A 20,281-nucleotide genomic window follows, 5' to 3' on the forward strand; every position below is an offset into this window, starting at 1 on the left:
AGCCTGGTGGATAGCGCGCAGGACTCGTAATTCTGTGGCGCGGGTTCGATTCCCGCACGAGGCAGAAACAAATGGGCAAAGTTTCTTTCACCCTCAATGCCCCTGTTACCTAGCAGTAAATAGGTACCTGGGAGTTAGTCAGCTGTCACGGGCTGCTTCCTGGGGGTGAAGGCCTGGTCGAGGACCAGGCCGCGGGGACACTAAAGCCCCGAAATCATCTCAAGATAACCTCAAGATAAGAAGATGGTCCTGTAAGGCCATATATAGGACTCTAGGACTCTACCTCTCCGGTTTGATTATTTGTGTACTTAAATTAATATTGTGTTTATACACAGAGAATTAACTTGTTAGTGCTGTGCCTGAGAGAGAATGACCTTGTTTGCACAGTGCTCGAGAGAGAGAGAATGACCGATGAATCTCGATAAAAGCCAAACATGTATGAATACAATCTGGCTTCCTGTCCCCCGACACAATGACTTATTATTATTATACACACAAAATAACCGTGTATTAAAAAATAAGTAATTGCAGGAGCATTTTTGTGTATTTTTAGGCCTTCGACAAGAGCATGACGGACAGATGACAGAGAGAGATGACAGCTCTAAACACAGGTGATGGACCAGGAAGTGAGGAAGACGAGTCGGCTACACGAGACAGACCAACACGGAGCCTAAGATAAACATATACAAGGGAGGGTAAGAAAAAATGTATATTACGAGTTAACTATAGAATAAATTGCCTCAAAAATCGGTAAATGTACAAACATGGAAGAAAGCAACATTAACACACTAGTCCAAATTAAAACGATAACGAGCAGTCTTAACAGTATACTGTATACTCAACTATGTCCTCCTTGAGAAAGGGGGGGAGGAGGGGGGACTAAACTAGTCACATTGATAAAATTACCTGTTTTTCACAGCAATAAAATCCTCAAGATTCCTGGCAGAGAAATTACATGTCTATTCAGCCTCTGGCTCAGGGGAAAAATAAGGTAGTTTAAGCATGAGTGGAAATTAGAAGAAAATGGAAAACCAAATCAAGGAATCAAAGGGGGGGGGGGTTGATTGGCATTCATACTGAGTAAAAAATACGCAGAATATTAAAATCATTATAACTTATTTCCAACGTTTCACATAAACAAGTATATATGGTTCAGATACGCTCCATTATTTTAAAGCACTCTCTCTTAATCCCGTGTTTCCTGTTGGTATCCTGGGTGTTTTCTCAGGCAACCACGCTGCTCTGTCTGATGTAGCCTACTCTGCTACTTGGCTTCCGGTTGCTAAACTGTCTCTGTCTCTGTCTCTCTGTCTGTCTCTCTCTCTCTCTCTCTCTCTCTCTCTCTGTCTGTCTCTCTCTCTCTCTCTCTCTCTCTCTCTCTCTCTCTCTCTCTCTCTCTCTCTCTCTCTCTCTCTCTCTCTCTCTCTCTCTCTCTACTGCTCCTCTCTCATTCATGCTGTTGATGAAGGCCTGAGATGGTCGAAAGCGCTCCAGCAATTATATATATTTTAAACAATTTGGATATTCTGCTCTAGGGAAATCTATTCTGGGGTAAAAGGCGTATATATGCTGCTCGGGATAAGCGCAAGTTCAATGCCTTAAAAAATGTTATAAATACCACTCGGCCATATTCAGGGAGTTTTTCATTCAGTCGAGAGTATAATATGGCGTGTAGCTTACACAGAGTTGCTATTGATAAGATAAATGTTCTTAAAGATAAACTTCTCTTGGAAGATCGACAGCAAGAACCTCATACTCCCAATTATAAATGACCTAATTGCTGCACAGAGTAAAGGGTCTCGAATCTCCTTTGTATGGATACCTTCACACATAAATATAACCCATCATAATGAGACAGACATTGCAGCCAAATTAGCGTGTAACAAGGATGAAGTTGAATTAGATCTAGGTATCCCCATCTCTGCTGTCAAAACTGTATTGGTTCAAACACTCAGATCTGATAGGAAAGAAATTACTGACTCCCAACGACCTGAAAGTACTAGTATAAAAAGCTATGATTTGTTCAGATCTGAAACCTATATCTATGGGCAGCACAAAACGTCCACTAGACTGTGCGACACAGTGGTTGCCAGGATCAGGTTGGGTTACCGTTACCTGTGGCAGGTGGCTGCAGGTGACGGATCTCCCAATCCTGAGCACTCCAGTTGCAAACTCTGTGAGCAGGAACTACGGCACGATCTCCCACACTACATCACTGAATGGCCAGCTATTAGACCTTCCAAACCAGTTGGCATGAGGTACCTGGAGCTCTGCAATTACTTCATTCACTCTCGTATTCTTGAAGATATCCTCACAGTGTACCCAAAATTTGCCAGTGCAGGCTACTAAACATATGGCCCAGTATGACTAACCATCCTGCGAGATGGGGACTTCTATTACCACTGCTGCCTTATTCAATCTTGTGTTGATGATATCCTCAAAATGCTTCCGGAGTCTGCCAGTGCAGACTGCCTATCACATGCCTCTGTATGACTAACCATCCTGTGTGATGGGGATTTTATAGCATCACGTAGTTAGCTTTTTTGACACCCTGTACTTCACTTCGTATAGTCTAGGGCAGCTGCACTAATGCAGATGTACCTAATGTATTAATAACAAAAAAATATCTTAAAGATATCCTCATATTGCACCCCAAATTTGCCAGTGCAGGCTACTAAACATATGGCCCTGTATGATTAACCATCCTGCGAGATGGGGACTTTTAGTATCACTGCTACCTTATTCACTCTTGTGTTGATGATATCCTCATAATGCTCCCAGAGTCTGCCAATGCAGACTACTTATCACATGACACTACACACTGCTCCTACTACACACACTACACATTTGTTCACTTATCACATGCCCCTGTATCACTAACCATCCTGTGTGATGGGGGATTTCCACGTAGCTAGCTTTTTGACACACTGTACTCCCCTTCATATAGTCTAGGGCAGCTGCACAAGTGCAGATGTACCTAAATGTGTTAATAAACAAAATGGAAGAAATGGATTAGAAGGAACAGAAGAGAAGGAAAACCAAATTAAGAAATCGAAGGGAGTTGAGTGAGGGGAGGGGCGAAGGGGGAGATGGGAAGATAGAGATAGGTAGATAGATAGATAGGTAGCTAGATGCAGAGATATTTAAGGTAGATAGCCAGAGAGAGAATAAAAAGATATCTAGATAGAGAGATAAGTAGATAGAGAACGAGCTAGATTGATAAAGTTGCCGGCCGGGGAGGATTGACTAGGCGCCAATCTTTAACTGTACACCTCTGTTCACCCAGCAGTGATTGGGTACCTGGTTGTTAAACGATTGACGGATCGTATTCCAGGGAAATTAGCAGGGTAAGGTTTACCATGAAGTTCTCGGCCTGCTAGCAGGAGTCAGCAAGAGTTTGCTCCTGTACCCACCTGTGTACAAAAAATAGATATAGATAGATAGATAGATAGATAGATAGAGATCGACATGTATAGGTAGAGATAGATTTGGACAGATAGACAAACAGACAGATAAACAAACAAACAGATATATAGACTAACAGATATTCTGTCTTTTAGGTATATATAAGCCCAGTTTTCCTAAAATTATATATTTTTCTAAAATTTTCTTTGTGAAAAGATAAAGCTTTCCATTATATCATATATGATTAAAACATTTTTTACTTTAAGTTAAACCTAACATAGAAATACGATCAAACCTAGCCAAACCTATCTAGCCTAACGTAACCTAATTTAACCTAACCTGAACTAACTTAACCTAACCTAACCTAACCTAACCTGACCTTAACTAACCTAACCTAAACTAACATAACTAAGTCAGTAATAATATAATATAATAATATTAATCCAAATGAATCCATTGGATTTTTTTTAATAACGAAAATCTCTTTGCTTATTTGGCAAATCGGGCCTTGCATACTAGGCCAAGTAGTACGTTCTGGCTATTTGGCACAACATATATATATATATATATATATATATATATATATATATATATATATATATATATATATATATATATATATATATATATGTCGTACCTAGTAGCCAGAACGCACTTCTCAGCCTACTATGCAAGGCCCGATTTGCCTAATAAGCCAAGTTTTCATGAATTAATATATTTTCTCTAATTTTTTTCTTATGAAATGATAAAGCTACCCATTTCATTATGTATGACGTAAATTTTTTTTATTGGAGTTAAAATTAACGTAGATATATGACCGAACCTAACCAACCCTACCTAACCTAACCTAACCTATCTTTATAGGTTAGGTTAGGTTAGGTAGCCAAAAAAGTTAGGTTAGGTTAGGTTAGGTAGGTTAGGTTGTCGAAAAAACATTAATTCATGAAAACTTGGCTTATTAGGCAAATCGGGCCTTGCATAGTAGGCCGATAAGTGTGTTCTGGCTACTAGGTACGACATATATATATATATATATATATATATATATATATATATATATATATATATATATATATATATATATATATATATACATATATATATATATATATATATATATATATATATATATATATATATATATATATATATATATATATAGGGGGGTACCACCACTGGTGTAATTATAGGGACCCACAGCCTCAGAGAAGGGAACACAGAGCACTCAGGGAAAAACTTGACATTTAACACTGAATACGAAAGAGTGTTCACTTCTCCTACCACCCCCTTTTTTTTTTTATTACGATGTACACTTTATTATGCAAGGTTATACAGTTACATATCTGATTTTATACAAAAAATGAACATTAAGAGGACACAAGAAAAAGTTCGCTATATATATATATATATATATATATATATATATATATATATATATATATATATATATATATATATATATATACTGTTACCGATCGCGACAAACTACACAGATTCGAGAAAACTAACTCACTTGGGACTGGAAAGTCATCCCGGCTCTTGATTGGTAGTGCCCAGGTGGTTAAATTATTACCGTAAACTTCGGAGCCCGTTCGACTCGACTTACCACTCTGTACAAAAATACGACTGTTTGGCCCCTAGCCAGGGGCAAGATTCACGAAAGCACTTACGCAAGCACTTACGAACGTGTACATCTTTCCTCAATCTTTGACGGCTTTGGTTACATTTATTAAACAGTTTACAAGCATGAAAACTTCCCATTCAACTGTTGTTATTGTTATAAACAGCCTCCTGGTGCTTCGGAGCTCATTAACTGCTTAATAATTGTAAACAAAGCTGCCAAAGATTGAGAAAAGATGTACAGGTTCGTAAGTGATTTCGTGAATCTGGCCCCAGACACGTACGAACACTATCAGTCCCAAACCTAACCCAGAGAGGTTGATGCATTTTTAAAAACCGTCAATACTATCGTGTTTTTAGTTTCTGTTATTAAAACGTTGCCTTTTTAACGGATTGGTCGCCTCTATAAGTAAATCGTAGTTATAGCTTCATTTGAATGTGAATATGATGAGAAACAGAGCGGCGGATCCTGCACGCTAACTATTATCGACCAGATTATCACACGTTAGTTAGCACAGCCAGTCTCGTGTTCAAGCGTGTGTCGTATTTCAGCCAATTCGCGACTGAGTGGATAGCTATCGTGGGTCATAGGTAGTCCTGAAGGGCCCGGGTTCGATTTCCCCGACGAGCCGGATATTAAATGGGTAGAGTTTCTTTCACTCCTTGATGTTCTGTTCACCTAGCATATGTACCTGGGAGTTAGACAGTTGCTACGGGCTGTTTCCTGGGGGGGGGGGGGGGGATGTGTGTGTGTGTGTACTCACCTATTTGTACTCACCTATTTGTGCTTGCAGGATCGAGCATTGACTCTTGGATCCCGCCTTTCCAGCTATCAGTTGTTTACAGCAATGACTCCTGTCCCATTTCCCTATCATACCTAGTTTTAAAAGTATGTGTGTGTGTACTCACCTATTTGTACTTGCGGGGGTTGAGCTTTGGCTCTTTGGTCCCGCCTCTCAACTGTCAATCAACTGGTGTACAGATTCCTGAGCCTACTGGGCTCTATCATATCTACATTTAAAACTGTGTATGGAGTCAGCCTCCACCACATCACTGCCTAATGCATTCCATCCGTTAACTACTCTGACACTGAAAAAATTCCTTCTAACGTCTCTGTGGCTCATGTGGGTACTCAGTTTCCACCTGTGTCCCCTTGTTCGCGTCCCACTAGTGTTGAATAGTTTATCCTTGTTTACCCGGTCGATTCCTCTGAGGATTTTGTAGGTTGTGATCATGTCTCCCCTTAATCTTCTGTCTTCCAGTGTCGTAAGATGCATTTCCCGCAGCCTTTCCTCGTAACTCATGCCTCTTAGTTCTGGGACTAGTCTAGTGGCATACCTTTGGACTTTTTCCAGCTTCGTCTTGTGCTTGACAAGGTACGGGCTCCATGCTGGGGCCGCATACTCCAGGATTGGTCTTACATATGTGGTGTACAAGATTCTGAATGATTCCTTACACAGGTTCCTGAACGCTGTTCTGATGTTAGCCAGCCGTGTGTGTGTGAGTGTGTGTGTGTGTGTTTACTATTTGTGTCTGCAGAATCGAGCTATTAGCTCTTGGACCCCGTCTTTCTAACCAATCTATTTTTCCTGTATTGTATAAACTATTTCTAATACACGCACACGCACGCACACACACACACACACACACACACACACACACACACACACACACACACACACACACACACACACACACACACACACACACGCACACACACACACACACACACACACAGGTTATTGCACAGGTAGTGATCACGTCTCCTCTTACTCTTCTGTAAGATTATTTATTTCTTGAAAAATATGTGTGTGTGTGTGTACTCACCTAGTTGTGTTTGCGGGGGTTGAGCTCTGGCTCTTTGGTCCCGCCTCTCAACTGTCAATCAACTGGTGTACAGATTCCTGAGCCTATTGGGCTCTATCATATCTACACTTGAAACTGTGTGTGGAGGCATACTCTATACACAGCTTCAAATATAGATATGATAGAGCCCAATAGACTCAGGACTCTGTACACCAGTTGATTGCCAGTTGAGAGGCGGGACCAATGAACCAGAGCTCAATCCCCGCAAGCACAAATAGGTGAGTACCCTCCTAATCTAATTAAGAGTCAAACTACTCTCAATTCCCTAAGGTGATCGGTGGGTAAATGAGCGTGGCGTGAGTGGGTCAGTGTAGTCATCAAGAGCAACATGTCTCCTGATACTTCCTGGTGATTGGACGATATCCTCGTGTCTGTCGGTTCAACGGGTCTATTATACCCTTCGTGGAAGCAATCAGAAGCTGATCTATGCATATGGGTTATTGCGCAGCGTTGCCAAACCTGCTACTTGAGACCTGGGAAGTTGTGGCAACTTGATTCTAGGCCAATGATAGTTGCAGAGACTAGGCCTGCAGATAATGTAATTCAGGTCTATAGAATGGTTGCTGCGTTTGGCCCTAAGCCTAAGCAGGCTGGTTGCTCAGGGCTGAGGCCCACGATGGTTATAAGGGCTTGACTTGAGTCGCATTCAGATCCCATAGGCCACGGTAGGTTAGGGGCGTTGAATTTGTTTCAAAACCTTCTGGGCAGCAAAAGAACTTTAACTTTTACGTTTTTTTTAGCATCGTATAGGCGGGCTCCGGCCAGAACATGAAGCCAATGGTGACATTCTTATCAGAATCGTCGCCGGAACTGGGGCGGACGGGTTCAAGAGACAAGTGAACAAGTTCATGCTGGAAGTTTCGGGTCATGAATGTTGTAGTTCATGTTAATGTATAACAGCCAAATAACACATTCTGATAACAAAGGTACTGGCAACGTTTCTGTCCGTCGCACACGTGGACCGTTATCAAGTTGTGATAACGGTCTAGGGAGGACCGAAACGTCGTCACTCCCTGTAGGAGTTTCAGACGAGTGGCTTGGCTGTCTAATTTACAGTCTCGTTAGTGTGACTCTGAATATGAATGAATGAACACGTGGACCTGCGAGACGCTCCAAGCAACAACTTGGTAGATCAAGTTAACAGTTGACACATCTCGCCGCAGCTCAGGTCTTATATAGCAAGCAGAAGAACTCTCGGAACCTACTCCAGATAAAATTCAGGTAAACTCCGCCACTCTGATAACTTTAGCCGGTGCTGATAATTTTGCGTCAGCACAGCTCTAGAGGCCCTCAGCACCAGAGGCCCTCAGCACCAGAGGCCCTCAGCACTAGAGGCCCTCAGCACTAGAGGCCCTCAGCACTAGAGGCTCTCAGCACCAGAGACCCTCAGCATCAGAGGCCCTCAGCACCAGAGGCCCTCAGCACTAGAGGCCTCGCCTCGCTTTTCGTTTTGTTTACGTAATCTATCCGTAAAAAAATACGACACATTAGTAGAAAATAAAAGCACTGTGATATTAACGTTTTCATCAGCCTGGATAGGTTGGGCGAGTTGCTTGGCTTCGTCTGTTTTTCTCGTTAGACAAAACACTTTTTTTTACGTTTCTGGTAAAGTGAAACAGTTGCATTTATGACGGAGTGGTTAACACGGCGAAGGATTCCGTTCTCTCGATTTACGACTCCGTTAAAAAGTGCAACTGTTTTGCCTAACCGGAATCGTATAAAAACAAAGTATTTTACCAAATGAGAAACCCAAGCAACCCGCCTAACATACAAGGACGTGAGGATCGAGCCAGCGTCCTGGGTCGCCCCAAGACCAATGTACACCAAAACGTTAATAATACGGTGTTTTAATTTTGACTAACACGTCGCGTTTTTAACGGATTAATCGATCCGGTTAAAAAATTGAATGTGTTTCTTTTTTTAACACATTAAATGTGTTACAAAATTAAATTCTTTCGTATTAGGGAGTTCGAATTCTTTCGTTCGTATTCAGATGGGAGCCGGTCGGCCGAGCGGACAGCACGCGGGATTTGTGATTCTGTGGTCCTGGGTTCGATCCCAGGCGCCGGCGAGAAACAATGGGCAGAGTTTCTTTCACCCTATGCCCCTGTTACCTAGCAGTAAAATAGGTACCTGGGTGTTAGTCAGCTGTAACGGGCTGCTTCCTGGGGGTGGAGGCCTGGTCGAGAACCGGGCCGCGGGGACACTAAAAAAGCCCCGAAATCATCTCAAGATAACCTCATCTCAAGTTAGGCGAAAGAATCCTATAGGATGTTGGTAGGAATAAGAGACAGACTATCGCGACTCTTGACGCGTGTAATGAGATAACAGCATCTCACAGATGAAGATAAAGACGTCAGCATCTTGTCCTCAGCCTCCCTCACTGACGTCAGGTCTGTGGCCAGATATAACCATAGAAGGATGACGAATTATCATTGTAATGGCATAATTATCTTATTATTTACAATAATCTTTATTTTTATCTTTATTTATCCTACATACATTTACCTTTTCAGTGTGGCAGAACTTAGCTTTTGATCTACAATAATGTATCGTTCCTTCACCTGTATATATAATTTACATTAACGAGATGCAATAATACAGGGAATTTATAAGTATGTTAGTATAGTTGACAGACGAAGAATAGAGGTGATAGGAGTATATATATATATATATATATATATATATATATATATATATATATATATATATATATATATATATATATATATATATTTATATATATATATATATTTATATATATGTCGTACCTAGTAGCCAGAACGCACTTCTCAGCCTACTATGCAAGGCCCGATTTGCCTAATAAGCCAAGTTTTCATGAATTAATTGTTTTTCGACTACCTAACCTACCTAACCTAACCTAACTTTTTCCGCTACCTAACCTAACCTAACCTATAAAGATAGGTTACCTAACCTAACCTAACCTATAAAGATAGGTTACCTAACCTAACCTATAAAGATAGGTATATATATATATATATATATATATATATATATATATATATATATATATATATATATATATATATATATATATATATATATATATATATATATATATATATATAAATAAGTGAAAAGGTATAATAAAGAGGATATATTTATACGGTGTTAAATATATCAACGCAAAACACAATTCGAAACAATGCATATAAACTGGATGAGTTTATATTCACGAAAGACCTGGGTAAATACTGGTTTGTAAATAGGGTTGTTGAACTTTGGAGCAAATTACCTGGTAATATTCAAGTAATTTGGGAGGATTATCACGGGATAAAGACGACCGCACACGCTGAGCACACCACTCTAAATACAGAACAGACATACAGAAACTTTCTCACTCACTGACACGTTCCAGAGACAATTTTTTAATTTTTTAAAATTTTGCCCCGATTTTTCTTGCTCCAGAAACAATTGAACATCACCTCCTTTACTTCTTTCGACATAATAAACCCAGAACACATTTGAAACACGTTCTAATCACCCTTAAAATACCCTTCAATATCGAGCACCTGTTAGGGGGAAGGAGACCTCTCATTATATATTAACCATCAAATAACAAAAGCATTAACAAAATATCTCCCGTCAACCAACAAATCAGGCCACATTTGACCTGCACATGAGCATCGCGCCGCCGTCAACTCAACACAGACAACAAACTCCCGGCCACAAAAGCGGGGAGGATCAGCTGACGCCATGTAAACATCCCGTCCCAGCCTCCCCCCTGACGTGCATCATGTCTCACTCTCACTCTATATCAGTGGCCGCTCGTGTGTCTACTGAACACAACAACAACTATTGTTCAAGCCTTGGCAATTGAGGCGCCACGGTGACGCGGCTACCAACATTACCCCTCGTGCAGGCACCGGAGGCGTCAACTCTACATGCAGAGTGCACCAACTATCAAGAAGAAGAATGCGTGGCCAGTGGGAGCATCGGGGATCGAACACCGATCTCGCAAGAACTAGAACGGGTGTAGTATGAAATGAGAGCGACGACGCTTGTCTTCGTCCTGGATCCTTATGGTATGGTATAATACGTCGCATTTTTAACGCATTACTCGACTGCGTTACAAACGCGACGTGTTAGGTGATAGGATGGGTTGTGGGCTTGATCTTTTCAGTACACTTAAACTGCGCAGGTGAAGGGTGTAGCGGCGCAGATGAAGGGTGTAGCGGCGCAGGTGAAGGGTGTAGCGGCGCAGATGAAGGGTGTAGCGGCGCAGGTGAAGGGTGTAGCGGCGCAGGTGAAGGGTGTAGCGGCGCAGATGAAGGGTGTAGCGGCGCAGGTGAAGGGTGTAGCGGCGCAGGTGAAGGGTGTAGCGGCGCAGATGAAGGGTGTAGCGGCGCAGGTGAAGGGTGTAGCGGCGCAGGTGAAAGGTCTAGCGGCGCAGATGAAGGGTATGGCGGAGCAGGGGAAGGGTGTAGCGGCGCAAATGGTGACGTGGCAGCGCAGATGAAGGGCGTGGCGTCGCGCGGTGGTTGTATCTGTGATGAAGGAGCATGTGTGTGGAGGAGAGAGATGGGGCAGCATCACTCACACAGACACGACAAGCACTCAACATCTCTCTCCTCACCTCACTGATAAGGGCGAGGTGCTTGACTCTATGCTCCACCATCTACGTTACTCATACCCATTTTCTCTCTATTTACCCTTTCATTTAGCCTCACCCCATTCACTTACCCCCATCCAATACCCTCACCCGTTTCACTTACTCTTACCCTCCCCCCCCCCTTATCTTCACCTTTTCACTTATCCTTATCCTCACTCCATTCGTCCAACCACTTGGGTTGGACGGTAGATCGACGATCTCGCTTCATGCAGGTCGGCGTTCAATCCCCGACCGTCCAAGTGGTTGGGCACCATTTCTTTAACGTCAAAACAGAGATTAAATTCCTTTGGATACCATCACATGTCGGCATCTCCAAGCATGACACAGTTGACATGCTTGCAAAGACAGCCTGTAGTAGACCAGTAATTGACATGGGTGGTTCACTAGCAGTGACGGAGAGAATACTTAAACAAATATCTGCTGAAAATCTTACCGACCAAACAAATTCACAAAAACCTGAAAGCTACAGCATTAAACATTATGATAAATATCGTGAACGCCTGAGATATAGACGTATCTGGCAGCTCTCTCAAAACTCAAATGCACCGAGTGGCAACTTGTTGGAATACACCGTGTATATATATATACACACACACAGACATTTGTGTGTGTGTGTACTCACCTAATTGTACTCACCTAATTGTGCTTGCGGGGGTTGAGCTCTGGCTCTTTGGTCCCGCCTCTCAACCGTCAATCAACTGGTGTACAGATTCCTGAGCCTATTGGGCTCTATCATATCTACATTTGAAACTGTGTATGGAGTCAGCCTCCACCACATCACTTCCTAATGCATTCCATTTACTAACTACTCTGACACTGAAAAAGTTCTTTCTAACGTCTCTGTGGCTCATTTGGGTACTCAGCTTCCACCTGTGTCCCCACCTGTGTGTGTGTGTGTGTGTGTGTGTGTGTGTGTGTGTGTGTGTGTGTGTGTGTGTGTGTGTATACAGTCTATGTGTAAGCTGGTCACAATTGTATTTCACCTTTGTAAACGCACATTAATTACATTATGTAAATCATCATGTAAATCATTATGTAAATCATTATGTAAATCCACCTGTGTGTGTGTGTGTGTGTGTGTGTGTGTGTGTGTGTGTGTGTGTGTGTGTGTGTGTGTGTGTGTGTGTGTGTGTGTGTGTGTGTGTGTACTCACCTAGTTGTACTCACCTAGTTGTGTTTGCGGGGGTTGAGCTCTGGCTCTTTGGTCCCGCCTCTCAACCGTCAATCAACAGGTGTACAGATTCCTGAGCCTATCGGGCTCTGTCATATCTACACTTGAAACTGTGTATGGAGTCAGCCTCCACCACATCACCCCCTAATGCATTCCATTTGTCAACCACTCTGACACTAAAAAAGTTCTTTCTAATATCTCTGTGGCTCATTTGTGCACTCAGTTTCCACCTGTGTCCCCTTGTGCGTGTTCCCCTTGTGTTAAATAGACTGTCTTTATCTACCCTATCAATCCCCTTCAGAATCTTGAATGTGGTGATCATGTCCCCCCTAACTCTTCTGTCTTCCAGCGAAGTGAGGTTTAATTCCCGTAGTCTCTCCTCGTAGCTCATACCTCTCAGCTCGGGTACTAGTCTGGTGGCAAACCTTTGAACCTTTTCCAGTTTAGTCTTATCCTTGTCTAGATATGGACTCCATGCTGGGGCTGCATACTCCAGGATTGGCCTGACATATGTGGTATACAAAGTTCTGAATGATTCTTTACACAAGTTTCTGAATGCCGTTCGTATGTTGGCCAGCCTGGCATATGCCGCTGATGTTATCCGCTTGATATGTGCTGCAGGAGACAGGTCTGGCGTGATATCAATCCCCAAGTCTTTTTCCTTCTCTGACTCCTGAAGAATTTCCTCTCCCAGATGATACCTTGTATCTGGCCTCCTGCTCCCTACACCTATCTTCATTACATTACATTTGGTTGGGTTAAACTCTAACAACCATTTGTTCGACCATTCCTTCAGCTTGTCTAGGTCTTCTTGAAGCCTCAAACAGTCCTCTTCTGTTTTAATCCTTCTCATAATTTTAGCATCGTCCGCAAACATTGAGAGAAATGAATCGATACCCTCCGGGAGATCATTTACATATATCAGAAACAAGATAGGACCGAGTACAGAGCCCTGTGGGACTCCACTGGTGACTTCACGCCAATCGGATGTCTCACCCCTCACCGTAACTCTCTGCTTCCTATTGCTTAGATACTCCCTTATCCACTGGAGCACCTTACCAGCTACACCTGCCTGTCTCTCCAGCTTATGTACCAGCCTCTTATGCGGTACTGTGTCAAAGGCTTTCCGACAATCCAAGAAAATGCAGTCCGCCCAGCTCTCTCTTTCTTGCTTAATCTGTGTCACCTGATCGTAGAATTCTATCAAGCCTGTAAGGCAAGATTTACCCTCCCTGAATCCATGTTGGCGATTTGTCACGAAGTCCCTTCTCTCCAGATGTGTTACCAGGTTTTTTCTCACGATCTTCTCCATCACCTTGCATGGTATACAAGTCAAGGACACTGGCCTGTAGTTCAGTGCCTCTTGTCTGTCGCCCTTTTGGTATATTGGGACCACATTCGCCGTCTTCCATATTTCTGGTAGGTCTCCCGTCTCTAGTGACTTACTATACACTATGGAGAGTGGCAAGCAAAGTGCCTCTGCAGTGCCTCTGTGTGTGTGTGTGTGTACTCACCTATATGTACTCACCTATATGTGCTTGCAGGATCGAGCATTGACTCTTGGATCCCGCCTTTCCAGCTATCGGTTGTTTACAGCAATGACTCCTGTCCCATTTCCCTATCATACCTAGTTTTAAAAGTATGAATAGTATTTGCTTCCACAACCTGTTCCCCAAGTGCATTCCATTTTTCTACTACTCTCACGCTAAAAGAAAACTTCCTAACATCTCTGTGACTCATCTGAGTTTCCAGTTTCCACCCATGTCCCCTCGTTCTGTTATTATTACGTGTGAACATTTCATCTATTTCCACTTTGTCAATTCCCCTGAGTATTTTATATGTCCCTATCATATCTCCTCTCTCCCTTCTTTTCTCTAGTGTCGTAAGGTTCAGTTCCTTCAGCCGCTCTTCATATCCCATCCCTCGTAACTCTGGGACAAGCCTCGTCGCAAACCTCTGAACCTTCTCCAGTTTCTTTATGTGTTTCTTCAGGTGGGGGCTCCATGATGGCGCGGCATACTCTAAGACGGGTCTCACGTAGGCAGTGTAAAGCGCCCTAAAAGCTTCCTCATTTAGGTTTCTGAATGAAGTTCTAGATGAACTAGAATGAAGATGTGTGTGTGTGTGTGTGTATACAGTCTATGTGTAAGCTGGTCACAATTGTATTTCACCTTTGTAAACGCACATTAATTACATTATGTAAAAAAAACATGCATCGAGCTCTGTTTATGTAGGGCGGACGTAAATCTATGGATTTATGTATGTAGGTTAAATTAGCATTTTAAGAGCACAACAATCACCTGTGGTTGATTGTTCAATAAATCACTGAACCATATATGTGGCAAATTTTTAATCCTGTCCATGGAGGACATAAGAAAATGTATATATATGCTGGTTAGCAGTGTAAATGTGTGGCCACGTTTGTGGTAGGAAACAATAAAACATACACCCCTCACCCTTACCCCTTTCAGTTACCCCCCCCCCCCACACTCGAAACAATCCGGCGTTGCCATGTCTACTATGTCACCCGGTACTCTCCTCTTCACATCAACAATCCTGTTTCTAAGCTAGTATTTACCCAGGTCTTTCTTGAATCTAAACTTAACCCATTCCATCTTATCAACTTATCCATTGTTTCGTGTTCAATTTTGTGTTGACAGGAAGTCAAGCATCTTGTAGACAGAAATGCCAAAGAGCTTCGATTTGACAGCCATAACGTATAATTATATATAATTATATATAATTATATATAATTATATATGATCACTTATCTTTAACTTGCACGAAGGGAAATTGACGCCTTTTCAGTCCATTCTGGACGCCATATCATTTCGTTCTGGGGCCTAATTAAGTCATCCATGACCCTTACCAAGTCTTCTTGGACCTTTATCATGAGTACTGGACCCTTTATCATGAGGACTGGGCCCTTTATCATGAGTACTGGGCCCTTTATCATGAGTACTGGGCCCTTTATGATGAGTACTGGGCTCTTTATCATGAATATTGGACCCTTTATCATGAGTACTGGGCCCTTTATCATGAGGACTGGGCCCTTTATCATGAGTACTGGGCTCTTTATCATGAGTACTGGACCCTTTATCATGAGTACTGGGCCCTTTATCATGAGGACTGGACCCTTTATCATGAGTACTGGGCCCTTTATCATGAGTACTGGGCCCTTTATCATGAGTACTGGACCTTTTATAATGAGTACTGGGCCTTTGTCCCGATTTGATTAGGGTCCAGGAGGGACGGAACTGTCGTCACAGTACTCACGTCGTGTGTGTGGGTGGAGGTGTGGGAGAGGTTGTGGGAGAGGTTGTGGGAGGGGGTTGAGGGGCTCAGGTACGCTAGCGTGAATATTCTCCGCATGCGCTATAAGGTTTTCATCTCTGAAAGAAGAACTGGTGAACATTCCGAAATGAACACATATATAGCTTATAACATTAAATTTGGTCAGTCATTAAGGAACGTGATCCTCAAGAGCAATATTTGGAGCACAAATGGAAAGGAAAAAGACAAAGAAAAAAATAAGAAATCCGGAGGGAAAAAAAAACAAATGTGGAAACCAGAAAATTGGAGGACAAAAACAAAATTTGACGAGAAAGGACTAAAATCTCCACCGATGGAGGCGGAGAAGGCTAGGTTGGCAGAGGCTTGGAGCACTAATTAGGCATTTGAGGTCCGATTTGCAACGCAGCCAAGTTATTTTCATAATTATATATAGTGTATATATATATATACATGGACCTTCTGAAGATGTATTTAATATACGAAAGTACTTAAGGAAATTTCCTGTTTCATTTTTCCTCCGTGGTCTGACATTGTCACATTCTTAATCACGTGTTTATTTTCGTGATATACATATATATATATATATATATATATATATATATATATATATATATATATATATATATATATATATATATATATATATATATATATATATATATATATATATATAATTCCTTCATCCTAAGATTAGGATTTATTTGTGAATTATAGATTTACGAGAAGGAGGGTATCATTCCTCTTCTGATTTAACTCACATACGAGATTATACTGAAGCTATGATATGGGATCGAACCCGCGTTCCTACCGACTCCCCCCCCCCCAACACACTTATCCCTTCAGGTAATTAGGTAATATTACCTTAGGGAGTCCAGGGCAAAAGCTAGTATGATTACAGAGTACTTACAAGAAAAAGATGGAGAAGTGGGATAGGCTGAAGGAAGGAATGATTCTCAACCATTGGTCCATCGAGGGGACTCGAACTCCGACCCGCATGAAGCGAGACCGTCGCCATGACCGACCTATCCTCAATATTTTTCTCATTGCTTCTTTCCTCTGATGTTGTTCAACTCAGAGGAAATTTTAACACCATTTACGGCGGTCACCGCTCCTGTGTCAGGTAAGTAGCACGGGCTCACCATAGCCCGTGCTACTTGGAACTTATTCCGAGTAGCTGAATCTATAACAGCAACAACAACCTTCACATTCTCCCTCGATGGCTCGTTAGAGAACGAGTGTTAAGACACTGTTGTTAGAACAGCCTGAGAGTCGATAGACGACTCACGGGACGACTTCGGGGGTCCTCGCTCCATGCACTTAAGCTTATTACATCGACGACTTCGACGCTTCTTGAAGGGTCGTGGATCGATCCATGGTGGCCGTAGTGGTTTGGCACTCTTCCTCATGTCCCAGCTGCTTGTCCTCATGTTCCAGCTGCTTGTGCTCATGTTCCCAGCTGCTTGTCCTCATGTTCCCAGCTGCTTGTGCTCATGTCCCAGCTGCTTGTGCTCATGTTCCCAGCTGCTTGTGCTCATGTTCCCAGCTGCTTGTCCTCATGTTCCCAGCTGCTTGTCCTCATGTTCCCAGCTGCTTGTGCTCATGTTCCCAGCTGCTTGTCCTCATGTTCCCAGCTGCTTGTGCTCATGTTCCCAGCTGCTTGTACTCATGTTCCCAGCTGCTTGTGCTCATGTTCCCAGCTGCTTGTCCTCATGTTCCCAGCTGCTTGTGCTCATGTCCCAGCTGCTTGTACTCATGTTCCCAGCTGCTTGTCCTCATGTTCCCAGCTGCTTGTACTCATGTTCCCAGCTGCTTGTCCTCATGTTCCCAGCTGCTTGTGCTCATGTTCCCAGCTGCTTGTCCTCATGTTCCCAGCTGCTTGTGCTCATGTCCCAGCTGCTTGTACTCATGTTCCCAGCTGCTTGTCCTCATGTTCCCAGCTGCTTGTGCTCATGTCCCAGCTGCTTGTACTCATGTCCCAGCTGCTTGTCATCATGTTCCCAGCTGCTTGTCATCATGTTCCCAGCTGCTTGTGCTCATGTCCCAGCTGCTTGTACTCATGTCCCAGCTGCTTGTCCTCATGTTCCCAGCTGCTTGTCCTCATGTTCCCAGCTGCTTGTGCTCATGTTCCCAGCTGCTTGTCCTCATGTTCCCAGCTGCTTGTCCTCATGTTCCCAGCTGCTTGTGCTCATGTTCCCAGCTGCTTGTGCTCATGTTCCCAGCTGCTTGTCCTCATGTTCCCAGCTGCTTGTGCTCATGTTCCCAGCTGCTTGTACTCATGTCCCAGCTGCTTGTCATCATGTTCCCAGCTGCTTGTGCTCATGTCCCAGCTGCTTGTACTCATGTTCCCAGCTGCTTGTCCTCATGTTCCCAGCTGCTTGTACTCATGTTCCCAGCTGCTTGTACTCATGTCCCAGCTGCTTGTCCTCATGTTCCCAGCTGCTTGTGCTCATGTTCCCAGCTGCTTGTACTCATGTTCCCAGCTGCTTGTCCTCATGTTCCCAGCTGCTTGTGCTCATGTCCCAGCTGCTTGTGCTCATGTTCCCAGCTGCTTGTACTCATGTTCCCAGCTGCTTGTCATCATGTTCCCAGCTGCTTGTGCTCATGTCCCAGCTGCTTGTCCTCATGTTCCCAGCTGCTTGTACTCATGTTCCCAGCTGCTTGTCCTCATGTTCCCAGCTGCTTGTGCTCATGTTCCCAGCTGCTTGTCCTCATGTTCCCAGCTGCTTGTGCTCATGTCCCAGCTGCTTGTCCTCATGTTCCCAGCTGCTTGTGCTCATGTCCCAGCTGCTTGTCCTCATGTTCCCAGCTGCTTGTGCTCATGTCCCAGCTGCTTGTACTCATGTTCCAGCTGCTTGTACTCATGTTCCCAGCTGCTTGTGCTCATGTCCCAGCTGCTTAATCATGTTCCCAGCTGCTTGTGCTCATGTCCCAGCTGCTTGTCCTCATGTTCCCAGCTGCTTGTGCTCATGTCCCAGCTGCTTGTGCTCATGTCCCAGCTGCTTGTCCTCATGTTCCCAGCTGCTTGTACTCATGTTCCCAGCTGCTTGTCCTCATGTTCCCAGCTGCTTGTCCTCATGTTCCCAGCTGCTTGTGCTCATGTTCCCAGCTGCTTGTGCTCATGTTCCCAGCTGCTTGTCCTCATGTTCCCAGCTGCTTGTGCTCATGTTCCCAGCTGCTTGTGCTCATGTTCCCAGCTGCTTGTCCTCATATGTTCCCAGCTGCTTGTCCTCATGTTCCCAGCTGCTTGTGCTCATGTCCCAGCTGCTTGTCCTCATGTTCCCAGCTGCTTGTGCTCATGTCCCAGCTGCTTGTCCTCATGTTCCCAGCTGCTTGTGCTCATGTCCCAGCTGCTTGTACTCATGTTCCAGCTGCTTGTACTCATGTTCCCAGCTGCTTGTGCTCATGTCCCAGCTGCTTAATCATGTTCCCAGCTGCTTGTGCTCATGTCCCAGCTGCTTGTCCTCATGTTCCCAGCTGCTTGTGCTCATGTCCCAGCTGCTTGTGCTCATGTCCCAGCTGCTTGTCCTCATGTTCCCAGCTGCTTGTACTCATGTTCCCAGCTGCTTGTCCTCATGTTCCCAGCTGCTTGTCCTCATGTTCCCAGCTGCTTGTGCTCATGTTCCCAGCTGCTTGTGCTCATGTTCCCAGCTGCTTGTCCTCATGTTCCCAGCTGCTTGTGCTCATGTTCCCAGCTGCTTGTGCTCATGTTCCCAGCTGCTTGTCCTCATATGTTCCCAGCTGCTTGTGCTCATGTTCCCAGCTGCTTGTGCTCATGTCCCAGCTGCTTGTGCTCATGTTCCCAGCTGCTTGTCCTCATGTTCCCAGCTGCTTGTGCTCATGTTCCCAGCTGCTTGTACTCATGTTCCCAGCTGCTTGTGCTCATGTTCCCAGCTGCTTGTCCTCATGTTCCCAGCTGCTTGTCCTCATGTTCCCAGCTGCTTGTCCTCATGTTCCCAGCTGCTTGTGCTCATGTTCCCAGCTGCTTGTGCTCATGTCCCAGCTGCTTGTCCTCATGTTCCCAGCTGCTTGTGCTCATGTTCCCAGCTGCTTGTACTCATGTCCCAGCTGCTTGTCCTCATGTTCCCAGCTGCTTGTGCTCATGTCCCAGCTGCTTGTCCTCATGTTCCCAGCTGCTTGTCCTCATGTTCCCAGCTGCTTGTCCTCATGTCCCAGCTGCTTGTTCTCATGTTCCCAGCTGCTTGTCCTCATGTTCCCAGCTGCTTGTCCTCATGTTCCCAGCTGCTTGTACTCATGTCCCAGCTGCTTGTACTCATGTTCCCAGCTGCTTGTCC

General features: G+C 43.9%; 1 protein-coding gene across 1 annotated transcript in view; it reads left to right on the top strand.

The window, feature by feature from the left end:
- The window catches only part of LOC123758865 (protein trapped in endoderm-1), a 294,922-nt gene that overhangs the window by 41,801 nt on the left and 232,840 nt on the right, over positions 1 to 20,281 (top strand). Inside the window, exon 2 of the mRNA XM_069328844.1 lies at positions 554 to 695. The gene's annotated coding sequence lies outside the window, so the exon portion shown is untranslated. The remainder of the gene's footprint in view (positions 1 to 553; positions 696 to 20,281) is intronic.

This window comes from Procambarus clarkii, chromosome 22 (genome assembly GCF_040958095.1).
Source record: "Procambarus clarkii isolate CNS0578487 chromosome 22, FALCON_Pclarkii_2.0, whole genome shotgun sequence".
In the NCBI taxonomy this organism is placed as follows: Eukaryota; Metazoa; Arthropoda; class Malacostraca; order Decapoda; family Cambaridae; genus Procambarus; species Procambarus clarkii.